This window comes from Aulostomus chinensis, chromosome 21 (genome assembly GCF_037954235.1).
Source record: "Aulostomus chinensis isolate RoL2024-O1b breed Wild chromosome 21, RoL_Achi_v1.0, whole genome shotgun sequence".
In the NCBI taxonomy this organism is placed as follows: domain Eukaryota; kingdom Metazoa; phylum Chordata; class Actinopteri; order Syngnathiformes; family Aulostomidae; genus Aulostomus; species Aulostomus chinensis.
Genome location: NC_141340.1, coordinates 20633202 through 20647124, shown reverse-complemented (window position 1 = coordinate 20647124; position 13923 = coordinate 20633202). Strand labels below are relative to the sequence as shown.

General features: G+C 43.4%; 1 protein-coding gene across 2 annotated transcripts in view; it reads left to right on the top strand.

The window, feature by feature from the left end:
• LOC147242023 (uncharacterized) overlaps positions 1–13416 on the top strand; it is a 20366-nt gene extending 6950 nt beyond the window's left edge. For both annotated transcript variants that reach the window (XM_086192109.1, XM_086192110.1), the window contains one exon: positions 1–13416. This exon is cut by the window's left edge and continues 3879 nt beyond it. The gene's annotated coding sequence lies outside the window, so the exon portion shown is untranslated.
• The last annotated feature ends 507 nt before the right edge of the window (positions 13417–13923 follow it).

The window sequence follows — 13923 nt, the reverse complement described above, 5'->3', positions numbered from 1 at the left end:
TGTATGTATGTGAGACACTTTCAGTAGTGCCTGTGTGTATGTGAGAGCGTTTCAGTTGTGTGTGTGTGGATGTGAGCGTTTCTGTTGTGTGTGTGTATGTATGTGAGACCGTTTCAGTTGTGTGTGTGTGTGTGTATGTGACAGCGTTTCAGTAGTGTGTGTGTATGTATGTGAGACCGTTTCAGTAGTGTGTGTGTATGTATGTGAGACCTTTTCAGTTGTGTGTGTACATGAGAGCATTTCAGTAGTGTGTGTGTATTGATGTGAGAGCGTGTAAGTAGTGTGTGTGTGTGTGTGTGTGACAGGGTTTCAGTAGTGTGTGTGTGTGTGTATTTTAGAGCGTTTCAGTCGTGTGTTTGTGTATGTGAGAGCGTTTCAATAGTGTGTGTATATATGTGAGAGCGTTTCAGATGTGTGTATGTGTATGTGAGAGAGTTTCAGTAGTGTGTGTGTGGATATGAGAGCGTTTCAGTAGTGTGTGTGCGGATGTGAGAGCGTTTCAGTAGTGTGTGTGCGGATGTGAGAGCGTTTCAGTAGTGTGTGTTTGTGGATGTGAGAGCGTTTCAGTTGTGTGTGTGTGGATGTGAGCGTTTCTGTTGTGTGTGTGTGGATGTGAAAACGTTTCACTAGTTTGTGTGTATGTATGTGAGAGCGTTTCAGTAGTGTGTGTATATATGTGAGAGCGTTTCAGTCGTGTGTATGTGTGAGAGCGTTTCAATAGTGTGTGTTTATGTGAGAGAGCGTTTCAGTAGTGTGTGTATGTATGTGAGAACGTTTCAGTAGTGTGTGTGTATGTGAGAGAGCGTTTCAGTAGTGTGTGTATGTATGTGAGAACGTTTCAGTAGTGTGTGTATATATGTGAGAGTGTTTCAGTAGTGTGTGTTTATGTGAGAGAGCGTTTCAGTAGTGTGTGTATGTATGTGAGAACGTTTCAGTAGTGTGTGTGTATGTGAGAGCGTTTCAGTAGTGTGTATTGATGTGAGAGCGTTTCAGTTGTGTGTGTATGTGTGTGTGAGAGAGTTTCAGTAGCCTATGTGTAGATGTGAGAGTGTTTCAGTAGTGTGTGTGTGTATGAGAGAGCGTTTCAGTAGTGTGTTTGTATTTGAGAGCTTTTCAGGTGTGTGTGTGTGTATGTTCGCGTGTCACAGTAGTGTGTGTGTATGTCAGAGCGATTCAGTTGTGTTTTTTTGTGTGTGTGTATATGTGAGAGCGTTTCAGTAGTGTATGTGTGTATGTGAGAGCGGTTCGGTAGAATGTGTTTGTATGTGAGAGCTTTTCAGGAACGTGTGTGTGTGTATCTGAAAGAGCGTTTCAGTAGTGTGTGTACGTGAGAGCGTTTCAGTAGTGTCTCTGTATGTGAGAGTGTTTCAGTTGTGTGTGTGTGTATGTGAGAGCGTTTCAGGAGTGTGTGAGTGTACATGAGAACTTTTCAGTCGTGGGTGTGTGTATGTGAGAGCGTTTCAGTAGTGTGTGTGTGTATGTGAGAGCGTTTTTGTATTGTGTGTGTATGTGAGAGCGTTTCAGTAGTGTGTGTGTATATATGTGAGAGCGTTTCAGTTGTGTGTGTATGTGTATGTGAGAGAGTTTCAGTAGTGTGTGTGTGGATATGAGAGCGTTTCAGTAGTGTGTGTGCGGATGTGAGAGCCTTTCAGTAGTGTGTGTGCGGATGTGAGAGCGTTTCAGTAGTGTGTGTTTGTGGATGTGAGAGCGTTTCAGTTGTGTCTGTGTGTGGATGTGAGCGTTTCAGTTGTGTGTGTGTGTGTGACAGCGTTTCAGTAGTGTGTGTGTATGTAAGAGCGATTCAGTTGTGTGTGTGTGTGAGTGCATATGTGAGAGCGTTTCAGTAGTGTGTGTGTGTATATGAGAGCCTTTCAATAGTGTGTGTGTATGTGAGAGCGTTTCAGTAGTGTGTGTTTGTATGTGAGAGCTTTTCAGGAACGTGTGTGTGTTTGTATGTGAGACCGTTTCAGTAGTGTGTGTGTGTATGTGAGAGCGTTTTTGTATTGTGTGTGTATGTAAGAGCGATTCAGTTGTGTGTGTGTGTGAGTGCATATGTGAGAGCGTTTCAGTAGTGTGTGTGTGTATATGAGAGCCTTTCAATAGTGTGTGTGTATGTGAGAGCGTTTCAGTAGTGTGTGTTTGTATGTGAGAGCTTTTCAGGAACGTGTGTGTGTGTGTATGTGAGACCGTTTCAGTAGTGTGTGTGTATGTGAGAGCGTTTCAGTAGTGTGTGTGTGTATGTGAGAGCGTTTTTGTATTGTGTGTGTATGTGAGAGCGTTTCAGTAGTGTGTGTGTGGATGTTAGAGTGTCTCAGTAGTTTGTGTGTGTGTATGTGAGAGTGTTTCAGTTCTGTGTGTGTGTGTATGTGAGAGTGTTTCAGTTGTGTGCGTGTGTGTATGTGAGAGCGTTTCAATTGTGTGTGTGTGTGTATGTGAGAGTGTTTCAGTAGTGCGTGTGTGTATGTGAGAGCGTTTCAGTTGTGTGTGTGTACGTATATGAGAGAGTTTCAGTAGTGTGTAGATTAGAGAGCGTTTCAGTAGTGTGTGTGTGTATTGATGTGAGAGCGTGTCAGTAGTGTGTGTGTGTGGATGTGAGAGCGTTTCAGTTGTGTGTATGTGGATGTGAGCGTTTCTGTTGTGTGTGTGTACGTATGTGAGACCGTTTCAGTTGGGTGTGTGTATGTATATGAGACCGTTTCAGTCGTGCCTGTGTGTATGTGAGAGCGTTTCAGTTGTGTGTGTGTGGATGTGAGAGCATTTCAGTCGTGCCTGTGTGTATGTGAGAGCGTTTCAGTTGTGTGTGTGTGGATGTGAGAGCATTTCAGGAGTGTGTGTGTATGTGAGGGCCTTTCAGTTTTGTGTGTGTGAGAGATCAGTTGTGTGTGTGTGTATTTGAGAGCATTTCAGGAATGTGTGTGTACGTGAGAGTGTTTCAGTAATGTGTGTGTGTGGATGTGAGAGCATTTCAGTAGTGTGTGTGTGTGTGCATTGATGTGAGAGCGTTTCAGTAGTGTGTACATGAGAGCGTTTCAGTAGTGTGTGTGTGGATGTGAGAGCGTTTCTTTTGTGTGTGTGTATGTATGTGAGACCGTTTCAGTAGTGCCTGTGTGTATGTGAGAGCGTTTCAGTTGTGTGTGTGTGGATGTGACAGCTTTTCAGTAGTGTGTGTGTATGTATGTGAGACCGTTTCAGTAGTGCCTGTGTGTATGTGAGAGCGTTTCCGTTGTGTGTGTGTGGATGTGAGCGTTTCTGTTGTGTGTGTGTGTATGTGACAGCGTTTCAGTTGTGTGTGTGTGTATGTGGCAGCGTTTCAGTAGTGTGTGTATATATGTGAGAGCGTTTCAGTAGTGTGTGGATGTGAGAGCGTTTCAGTAGTGTGTGTGTATTTGAGAGGGTGTCAGTAGTGTGTTTGTATGTGAGAGCGTTTCAGTAGTGTATTTGTGTATGTGAGAGGGTTTCAGTCGTGTGTGTGTGTATTTTAGAGCGTTTCAGTAGTGTATTTGTGTATGTGAGAGAGCGTTTCAATTGTGTGTGTGTGTATGTGAGAGCGTTTCAGTTGTGTGTATGTGTGTTGATGTGAGAGCGTTTCAGTAGTTTGTGTGTGGAAGTGAGAGCGTTTCAGTTGTGTGTGTGTGGATTTGAGCGTTTCTGTTGTGTGTGTGTATGTGAGAGCTTTTCAGTAGTGTGTGTGTGTGTGGATGTTAGAGCGTTTCAGTAGTGTGTGTGTGTGTTGATGTGAGAGCGTTTCAGTAGTGTGTGTTTGTGGATGTGAGAGCGTTTCAGTTGTGTGTGTGTGAATGTGAGCATTTCTGTTGTGTGTGTGTGTATGTGATAGTGTTTCAGTAATGTGTGTGTGTGTATGTGAGAGCCTTTCAGTTGTGTGTGTGTATGTTAGCACGTCACAGTAGTGTGTGTATGTATGTGAGAGCGTTTCAGTAGTGTGTGTATATATGTGAGAGCGTTTCAGTCGTGTGTATGTGTGAGAGCGTTTCAGTAGTGTGTGTGGATGTGAGAGCGTTTCAGTTGTGTGTTTGTATGTGAGAGCATTTCAGCAGTATGTGTGTGGATGTGATAGTGTTTCAGTAATGTGTGTGTGTGTATGTGAGAGCCTTTCAGTTGTGTGTGTGTATGTTAGCGCGTCACAGTAGTGTGTGTGTGTATGTGAGAGCGTTTCAGTAGTGTGTGTATATATGTGAGAGCGTTTCAGGAGTGTGTGTGTGGATGTGAGAGCATTTCAGTAGTGTGTGTGTGTGTGTGTATTGATGTGACAGCGTTTCAGTAGTGTGTGTGTATGTATGTGAGAGCGTTTCAGTAGTGTGTTTGTGTATGTGAGAGAGTTTCAGTAGTGTGTGTGTGGATGTGAGAGTGTTCAGGTGTGTGTGTGTATATGAGAGAGCATTTCAGTAGTGTGTGATTATGTCAGAGCGATTCAGTTGTGTGTGTGTGTGTGAGTGTATATGTGAGAGAGTTTCAGTAGTGTGTGTGTGTATATGAGAGCCTTTCGATCGTGTGTGTGTATGTGAGAGTGTTTCAGTTGTGTGTGTGTGTGTATGTGAGAGCGTTTTTGTATTGTGTGTGTATGTGAGAGCGTTTCAGTAGTGTGTGTGTGGATGTGAGAGTGTCTCAGTATTGTGTGTGTGTGTATGTGAGAGTGTTTCAGTTGTGTGTGTGTGTATGTGAGAGTGTTTCAGTTGTGTGTGTGTGTGTATGTGAGAGCGTTTCAATTGTGTGTGTGTGTGTGTATGTGAGAGTGTTTCAGTCGTGCGTGTGTGTATGTGAGAGCGTTTCAGTAGTGTGTACATGAGAGCGTTTCAGTAGTGTGTGTGTATTGATGTGAGAGCGTGTCAGTATTGTGTGTGTGTGGATGTGAGAACGTTTCAGTAGTGTGTGTATGTGAGAGGGTTTCAGTAGTGTGTGTGTATGTGAGAGGGTTTCAGTAGTGTGTGTTTGTGTATGTGAGAGCGTTTCAGTATTGTGTGTGTGTGTATTTTAGAGCGTTTCAGTAGTGTATTTGTTTATGTGAGAGAGCGTTTCAGTAGTGTGTGTTTGTGGATGTGAGAGCGTTTCAGTTGTGTGTGTGTGGATGTGAGCGTTTCTGTTGTGTGTGTGTGTGTATGTGACAGCGTTTCACTAGTGTGTGTGTATGTATGTGAGAGCATTTCAGTAGTATGTGTGTATGTGAGAGCGTTTCAGTAGTGTGTGTTTATGTGAGAGAGCGTTTCAGTAGTGTGTGTATGTATGTGAGAACGTTTCAGTAGTGTGTGTGTATGTGAGGGCGTTTCAGTAGTGTGTGTTTGTGGATGTGAGAGCGTTTCAGTTGTGTGTGTGTGAATGTGAGCGTTTCTGTTGTGTGTGTGTGTATGTGATAGTGTTTCAGTCATGTGTGTGTGTGTATGTGAGAGCCTTTCAGTTGTGTGTGTGTATGTTAGCGCGTCACAGTAGTGTGTGTGTGTATGTGAAAGCGTTTCAGTAGTGTGTGTATATATGTGAGAGCGTTTCAGTAGTGTGTGTGTGGATGTGAGAGCATTTCAGTAGTGTGTGTGTGTGCATTGATGTGAGAGCGTTTCAGTAGTGTGTGTTTTTGGAAGTGAGAGCGTTTCAGTTGTGTGTTTGTGGATGTGAGCGTTTCTGTTGTGTGTTTGTGTATGTGACAGCGTTTCAGTAGTGTGTGTGTATGTATGTGAGAGCGTTTCAGTAGTGTGTGTATATATGTGAGAGCGTTTCAGTTGTGTGTTTGTGTATGTGAGAGAGTTTCAGTAGTGTGTGTGTGGATGTGAGATTGTTCAGGTGTGTGTGTGTATATGAGAGAGCATTTCAGTAGTGTGTGATTATGTCAGAGCGATTCAGTTGTGTGTGTGTGTGTGAGTGTATATGTGAGAGTGTTTCAGTAGTGTGTGTGTGTATATGAGAGCCTTTCGATCGTGTGTGTGTATGTGAGAGTGTTTCAGTTGTGTGTGTGTGTGTATGTGAGAGCGTTTTTGTATTGTGTGTGTATGTGAGAGCGTTTCAGTAGTGTGTGTGTGGATGTGAGAGTGTCTCAGTAGTGTGTGTGTGTGTATGTGAGAGTGTTTCAGTTGTGTGTGTGTGTATGTGAGAGTGTTTCAGTTGTGTGTGTGTGTGTATGTGAGAGCGTTTCAATTGTGTGTGTGTGTATGTGAGAGCGTTTAAGGAGTGTGTGTGTGTGTATGTGAGAGCGTTTCAGTAGTGTGTGTGTATGTGAGAGAGCGTTTCAGTAGTGTGTGAATATGTGAGAGAGCGTTTCAGTAGTGTGTACATGAGAGCGTTTCAGTAGTGTGTGTGTATTGATGTGAGAGCGTGTCAGTATTGTGTGTGTGTGGATGTGAGAGCGTTTCAGTAGTGTGTGTGTATGTGACAGGGTTTCAGTAGTGTGTGTGTATGTGAGAGGGTTTCAGTAGTGTGTGTTTATGTATGCGAGAGCGTTTCAGTATTGTGTGTGTGTGTATTTTAGAGCGTTTCAGTAGTGTATTTGTTTATGTGAGAGAGCGTTTCAGTTGTGTGTATGTGTGTTGATGTGAGAGCGTTTCAGTAGTGTGTGTTTGTGGATGTGAGAGCGTTTCAGTTGTGTGTGTGTGGATGTGAGCGTTTCTGTTGTGTGTGTGTGTGTATGTGACAGCGTTTCACTAGTGTGTGTGTATGTATGTGAGAGCATTTCAGTAGTATGTGTGTATGTGAGAGCGTTTCAGTAGTGTGTGTTTATGTGAGAGAGCGTTTCAGTAGTGTGTGTATGTATGTGAGAACGTTTCAGTAGTGTGTGTGTATGTGAGAGCGTTTCAGTAGTGTGTATTGATGTGAGAGCGTTTCAGTTGTGTGTATGTGTGTGTGAGAGAGTTTCAGTAGTCTGTGTGTAGATGTGAGTGTTTCAGTAGTGTGTGTGTGTATGAGAGAGCGTTTCAGTAGTGTGTGTTTGTATTTGAGAGCTTTTCAGGTGTGTGTGTGTGTATGTTAGCGCGTCACAGTAGTGTTTGTGTATGTCAGAGCGATTCAGTTGTGTTTTTGTGTGTGTGTGTATATGTGAGAGCGTTTCAGTAGTGTATGTGTGTATGTGAGAGCGTTTCAGTAGTGTGTGTTTGTATGTGAGTGTGTTTCAGTTGTGTGTGTGTGTGTATGTGAGAGCGTTTCAGGAGTGTGTGAGTGTACATGAGAACTTTTCATTTGTGGGTGTGTGTATGTGAGAGCGTTTCAGTAGTGTGTGTGTGTGTATGTGAGAGCGTTTTTGTGTTGTGTGTGTATGTGAGAGCGTTTCAGTAGTGTGTGTGTATATATGTGAGAGCGTTTCAGTTGTGTGTGTATGTGTATGTGAGAGAGTTTCAGTAGTGTGTGTGTGGATGTGAGAGCGTTTCAGTTGTGTGTGTGTACGTATGTGAGACTGTTACAGTTGTGTGTGTACATGAGAGCGTTTCAGTCGTGTGTGTGTATTGATGTGAGAGCGTGTCAGTAGTGTGTGTGTGTGGATGTGAGAGCGTTTCAGTTGTGTGTGTGTGTGGATGTGAGCGTTTCTGTTGTGTGTGTGTGTGTGACAGCGTTTCAGTAGTGTGTGTATGTATGTGAGACCCTTTCAGTAGTGCCTGTGTGTATGTGAGAGCGTTTCAGTTGTATGTGTGTGGATGAGAGTGTTTCTGTTGTGTGTGTGTATGTATGTGAGACCGTTTCAGTTGTGTGTGTGTGTGTATGTGACAGCGTTTCAGTAGTGTGTGTGTATGTATGTGAGACCGTTTCAGTAGTGTGTGTGTATGTATGTGAGACCGTTTCAGTTGTGTGTGTACATGAGAGCATTTCAGTAGTGTGTGTGTATTGATGTGAGAGCGTGTAAGTAGTGTGTGTGTGTGTATGTGAGAGGGTTTCAGTAGTGTGTGTGTGTGTGTGTATTTTAGAGCGTTTCAGTCGTGTGTTTGTGTATGTGAGAGCGTTTCAATAGTGTGTGTATATATGTGAGAGCGTTTCAGTTGTGTGTATGTGTATGTGAGAGAGTTTCAGTAGTGTGTGTGTGGATATGAGAGCGTTTCAGTAGTGTGTGTGCGGATGTGAGAGCGTTTCAGTAGTGTGTGTGCGGATGTGAGAGCGTTTCAGTAGTGTGTGTTTGTGGATGTGAGAGCGTTTCAGTTGTGTGTGTGTGGATGTGAGCGTTTCTGTTGTGTGTGTGTGGATGTGAAAACGTTTCACTAGTTTGTGTGTATGTATGTGAGAGCGTTTCAGTAGTGTGTGTATATATGTGAGAGCGTTTCAGTCGTGTGTATGTGTGAGAGCGTTTCAATAGTGTGTGTTTATGTGAGAGAGCGTTTCAGTAGTGTGTGTATGTATGTGAGAACGTTTCAGTAGTATATATGTGTATGTGAGAGCGTTTCAGTAGTGTGTGTGTATGTGAGAGAGCGTTTCAGTAGTGTGTGTGTATGTGACAGGGTTTCAGTAGTGTGTGCATGTGAGAGGGTTTCAGTAGTGTGTGTTTGTGTATGTGAGAGCGTTTCAGTATTGTGTGTGTGTATTTTAGAGCGTTTCAGTAGTGTATTTGTTTATGTGAGAGAGCGTTTCAGTTGTGTGTATGTGTGTTGATGTGAGAGCGTTTCAGTAGTGTGTGTTTGTGGATGTGAGAGCGTTTCAGTTGTGTGTGTGTGGATGTGAGCGTTTCTGTTGTGTGTGTGTGTATGTGACAGCGTTTCACTAGTGTGTGTGTATGTATGTGAGAGCATTTCAGTAGTGTGTGTGTATGTGAGAGAGCGTGTCAGTAGTGTGTGTATATATGTGAGAGCGTTTCAGTAGTGTGTGTTTATGTGAGAGAGCGTTTCAGTAGTGTGTGTATGTATGTGAGAACGTTTCAGTAGTGTGTGTGTATGTGAGAGCGTTTCAGTAGTGTGTATTGATGTGAGAGCGTTTCAGTTGTGTGTGTATGTGTGTGTGAGAGAGTTTCAGTAGTCTGTGTGTAGATGTGAGAGTGTTTCAGTAGTGTGTGTGTGTATGAGAGAGCGTTTCAGTAGTGTGTGTTTGTATTTGAGAGCGTTTCAGGTGTGTGTGTGTTTATGTTAGCGCGTCACAGTAGTGTGTGTGTATGTCAGAGCGATTCAGTTGTGTTTTTGTGTGTGTGTGTATATGTGAGAGCGTTTCAGTAGTGTATGTGTGTATGTGAGAGCGTTTCAGTAGTGTGTGTTTGTATGTGAGAGCTTTTCAGGAACGTGTGTGTGTGTATCTGAAAGAGCGTTTCAGTAGTGTGTGTACGTGAGAGCGTTTCAGTAGTGTCTCTGTATGTGAGTGTGTTTCAGTTGTGTGTGTGTGTATGTGAGAGCGTTTCAGGAGTGTGTGTTTGTACATGAGAACTTTTCAGTCGTGGGTGTGTGTATGTGAGAGCGTTTCAGTAGTGTGTGTGTGTATGTGAGAACGTTTTTGTATTGTGTGTGTATGTGAGAGCGTTTCAGTAGTGTGTGTGTATATATGTGAGAGCGTTTCAGTTGTGTGTGTATGTGTATGTGAGAGAGTTTCAGTAGTGTGTGTGTGGATGTGAGAGCGTTTCAGTTGTGTGTGTGTGTGGATGTTAGCGTTTCTGTTGTGTGTGTGTGTGTGACAGCGTTTCAGTAGTGTGTGTATGTATGTGAGACACTTTCAGTAGTGCCTGTGTGTATGTGAGAGCGTTTCAGTTGTGTGTGTGTGGATGTGAGCGTTTCTGTTGTGTGTGTGTGTGTGACAGCGTTTCAGTAGTGTGTGTATGTATGTGAGACACTTTCAGTAGTGCCTGTGTGTATGTGAGAGCGTTTCAGTTGTGTGTGTGTGGATGTGAGCGTTTCTGTTGCGTGTGTGTGTGTGACAGCGTTTCAGTAGTGTGTGTATGTATGTGAGACACTTTCAGTAGTGCCTGTGTGTATGTGAGAGCGTTTCAGTTGTGTGTGTGTGGATTTGAGCATTTCTGTTGTGTGTGTGTATGTGACAGCGTTTCAGTAGTGTGTGTGTGTGTATGTGACAGCGTTTCAGTAGTGTGTGTGTATGTATGTGAGACCCTTTCAGTTGTGTGTGTACATGAGAGCATTTCAGTAGTGTGTGTGTATTGATGTGAGAGCGTGTAAGTAGTGTGTATGTGTGTATGTGAGAGGGTTTCAGTAGTGTGTCTGTGTGTGTATGTGAGAGGGTTTCAGTATTGTGTGTGTGTATTTTAGAGCGTTTCAGTCGTGTGTTTGTGTATGTGAGAGCGTTTCAGTAGTGTGTGTATATATGTGAGAGCGTTTCAGTTGTGTGTATGTGTATGTGAGAGAGTTTCAGTCGTGTGTGTGTGGGTGTTAGAGTGTCTCAGTAGTTTGTGTGTGTGTATGTGAGAGTGTTTCAGTTCTGTGTGTGTGTGTATGTGAGAGTGTTTCAGTTGTGTGCGTGTGTGTATGTGAGAGCGTTTCAATTGTGTGTGTGTGTGTATGTGAGAGTGTTTCAGTAGTGCGTGTGTGTATGTGAGAGCGTTTCAGTTGTGTGTGTGTACGTATATGAGAGAGTTTCAGTAGTGTGTAGATTAGAGAGCGTTTCAGTAGTGTGTGTGTATTGATGTGAGAGCGTGTCAGTAGTGTGTGTGTGTGGATGTGAGAGCGTTTCAGTTGTGTGTATGTGGATGTGAGCGTTTCTGTTGTGTGTGTGTATGTATGTGAGACCGTTTCAGTAGGGTGTGTGTATGTATGTGAGACCGTTTCAGTCGTGTGTGTATGTGAGAGCGTTTCAGTTGTGTGTGTGTGGATGTGAGAGCATTTCAGTCGTGCCTGTGTGTATGTGAGAGCGTTTCAGTTGTGTGTGTGTGGATGTGAGAGCATTTCAGGAGTGTGTGTGTATGTGAGGGCCTTTCAGTTTTGTGTGTGTGAGAGATCAGTTGTGTGTGTGTGTATTTGAGAGCATTTCAGGAGTGTGTGTGTATGTGAGAGTGTTTCAGTAATGTGTGTACATGAGAGCGTTTCAGTAGTGTGTGTGTGGATGTGAGAGCGTTTCAGTAGTGTGTGTGTATTGATGTGAGAGCGTGTCAGTAGTGTGTGTGTGTGGATGTGAGAGCGTTTCAGTTGTGTGTATGTGGATGTGAGCGTTTCTGTTGTGTGTGTGTATGTATGTGAGACCGTTTCAGTAGTGCCTGTGTGTATGTGAGAGCGTTTCAGTTGTGTGTGTGTGGATGTGACAGCGTTTCAGTAGTGTGTGTGTATGTATGTTAGACCGTTTCAGTAGTGCCTGTGTGTATGTGAGAGCGTTTCCGTTGTGTGTGTGTGGATGTGAGCGTTTCTGTTGTGTGTGTGTGTATGTGACAGCGTTTCAGTAGTGTGTGTATATATGTGAGAGCGTTTCAGTAGTGAGTGGATGTGAGAGCGTTTCAGTAGTGTGTGTGTATGTTAGAGGGTGTCAGTAGTGTGTGTGTATGTGAGAGCGTTTCAGTATTGTGTGTGTGTGTGTATTTTAGAGCGTTTCAGTAGTGTATTTGTGTATGTGAGAGGGTTTCAGTCGTGTGTGTGTGTATGTGAGAGCGTTTCAGTTGTGTGTATGTGTGTTGATGTGAGAGCGTTTCAGTAGTGTGTGTTGATGTGAGAGCGTTTCAGTAGTTTGTGTGTGGATGTGAGAGCGTTTCAGTTGTGTGTGTGTGGATGTGAGCGTTTCTGTTGTGTGTGTGTATGTGAGAGCGTTTCAGTAGTGTGTGTGTGTTTGGATGTGAGAGCGTTTCAGTAGTGTGTGTGTGTTGATGTGAGAGCGTTTCAGTAGTGTGTGTTTGTGGATGTGAGAGCGTTTCAGTTGTGTGTGTGTGAATGTGAGCGTTTCTGTTGTGTGTGTGTGTATGTGATAGTGTTTCAGTAATGTGTGTGTGTGTATGTGAGAGCCTTTCAGTTGTGTGTGTGTATGTTAGCGCGTCACAGTAGTGTGTGTGTGTATGTGAGAGCGTTTCAGTAGTGTGTGTATATATGTGAGAGCGTTTCAGTAGTGTGTGTGTGTGTGGATGTGAGAGCGTTTCAGTAGTGTGTGTGTGTTGATGTGAGAGCGTTTCAGTAGTGTGTGTTTGTGGATGTGAGAGCGTTTCAGTTGTGTGTGTGTGAATGTGAGCGTTTCTGTTGTGTGTGTGTGTATGTGATAGTGTTTCAGTAATGTGTGTGTGTGTATGTGAGAGCCTTTCAGTTGTGTGTGTGTATGTTAGCGCGTCACAGTAGTCTGTGTATGTATGTGAGAGCCTTTCAGTAGTGTGTGTATATATGTGAGAGCGTTTCAGTCGTGTGTATGTGTGAGAGCGTTTCAGTTGTGTGTGTGTATGTGAGAGCGTTTCAGCCGTATGTTTGGATGTGATAGTGTTTCAGTAATGTGTGTGTGTGTATGTGAGAGCCTTTCAGTTGTGTGTGTGTATATTAGCGCGTCACAGTAGTGTGTGTGTGTATGTGAGAGCGTTTCAGTAGTGTGTGTTTATATGTGAGAGCGTTTCAGTAGTGTGTGTGTGGATGTGAGAGCATTTCAGTAGTGTATGTGTGTGTATTGATGTGAGAGCGTTTCAGTAGTGTGTGTTTTTGGAAGTGAGAGCGTTTCAGTTGTGTGTGTGTGGATGTGAGCTTTTCTGTTGTGTGTGTGTGTATGTGACAGCGTTTCAGTAGTGTGTGTGTATGTATGTGAGAGCGTTTCATTAGTGTGTGTATATATGTGAGAGCGTTTCAATTTTGTGTTTGTGTATGTGAGAGAGTTTCAGTAGTGTGTGTGTGTGGATGTGAGAGTGTTCAGGTGTGTGTGTGTATATGAGAGAGCATTTCAGTAGTGTGTGATTATGTCAGAGCGATTCAGTTGTGTGTGTGTGTGTGAGTGTATATGTGAGAGCGTTTCAGTAGTGTGTGTGTGTATATGAGAGCCTTTCGATCGTGTGTGTGTATGTGAGAGTGTTTCAGTTGTGTGTGTGTGTATGTGAGAGCGTTTTTGTATTGTGTGTGTATGTGAGAGCGTTTCAGTAGTGTGTGTGTGGATGTGAGAGTGTCTCAGTAGTGTGTGTGTGTGTATGTGAGAGTGTTTCAGTTGTGTGTGTGTGTATGTGAGAGTGTTTCAGTTGTGTGTGTGTGTGTATGTGAGAGCATTTCAATTGTGTGTGTGTGTGTGTATGTGAGAGTGTTTCAGTAGTGCGTGTGTGTATGTGAGAGCGTTTCAGTAGTGTGTACATGAGAGCGTTTCAGTAGTGTGTGTGTATTGATGTGAGAGCCTGTCAGTATTGTGTGTGTGTGGATGTGAGAGCGTTTCAGTAGTGTGTGTGTATGTGAGAGGGTTTCAGTAGTGTGTGTGTATGTGAGAGGGTTTCAGTATTATGTGTTTGTGTATGTGACAGCGTTTCACTAGTGTGTGTGTATGTATGTGAGAGCATTTCAGTAGTGTGTGTGTATGTGAGAGAGCGTTTCAGTAGTGTGTGTATATATGTGAGAGCGTTTCAGTAGTGTGTGTTTATGTGAGAGAGCGTTTCAGTAGTGTGTGTATGTATGTGAGAACGTTTCAGTAGTGTGTGTATATATGTGAGAGCGTTTCAGTAGTGTGTGTTTATGTGAGAGAGCGTTTCAGTAGTGTGTGTATGTATGTGAGAACGTTTCAGTAGTGTGTGTATGTATGTGAGAGAGTTTCAGTAGTGTGTGTATGTATGTGAGAACGTTTCAGTAGTGTGTGTGTATGTGAGAGCGTTTCAGTAGTGTGTATTGATGTGAGAGCGTTTCAGTTGTGTGTGTCTGTGTGTGTGAGAGAGTTTCAGTAGTCTGTGTGTAGATGTGAGAGTGTTTCAGTTGTGTGTGTATGTGTATGTGAGAGAGTTTCAGTAGTGTGTGTGTGGATGTGAGAGCGTTTCAGTCGTGTGTTTGTACGTATGTGAGACTGTTACAGTTGTGTGTGTACATGAGAGCGTTTCAGTAGTGTGTGTGTATTGATGTGAGAGCGTGTCAGTAGTGTGTGTGTGTGGATGTGAGA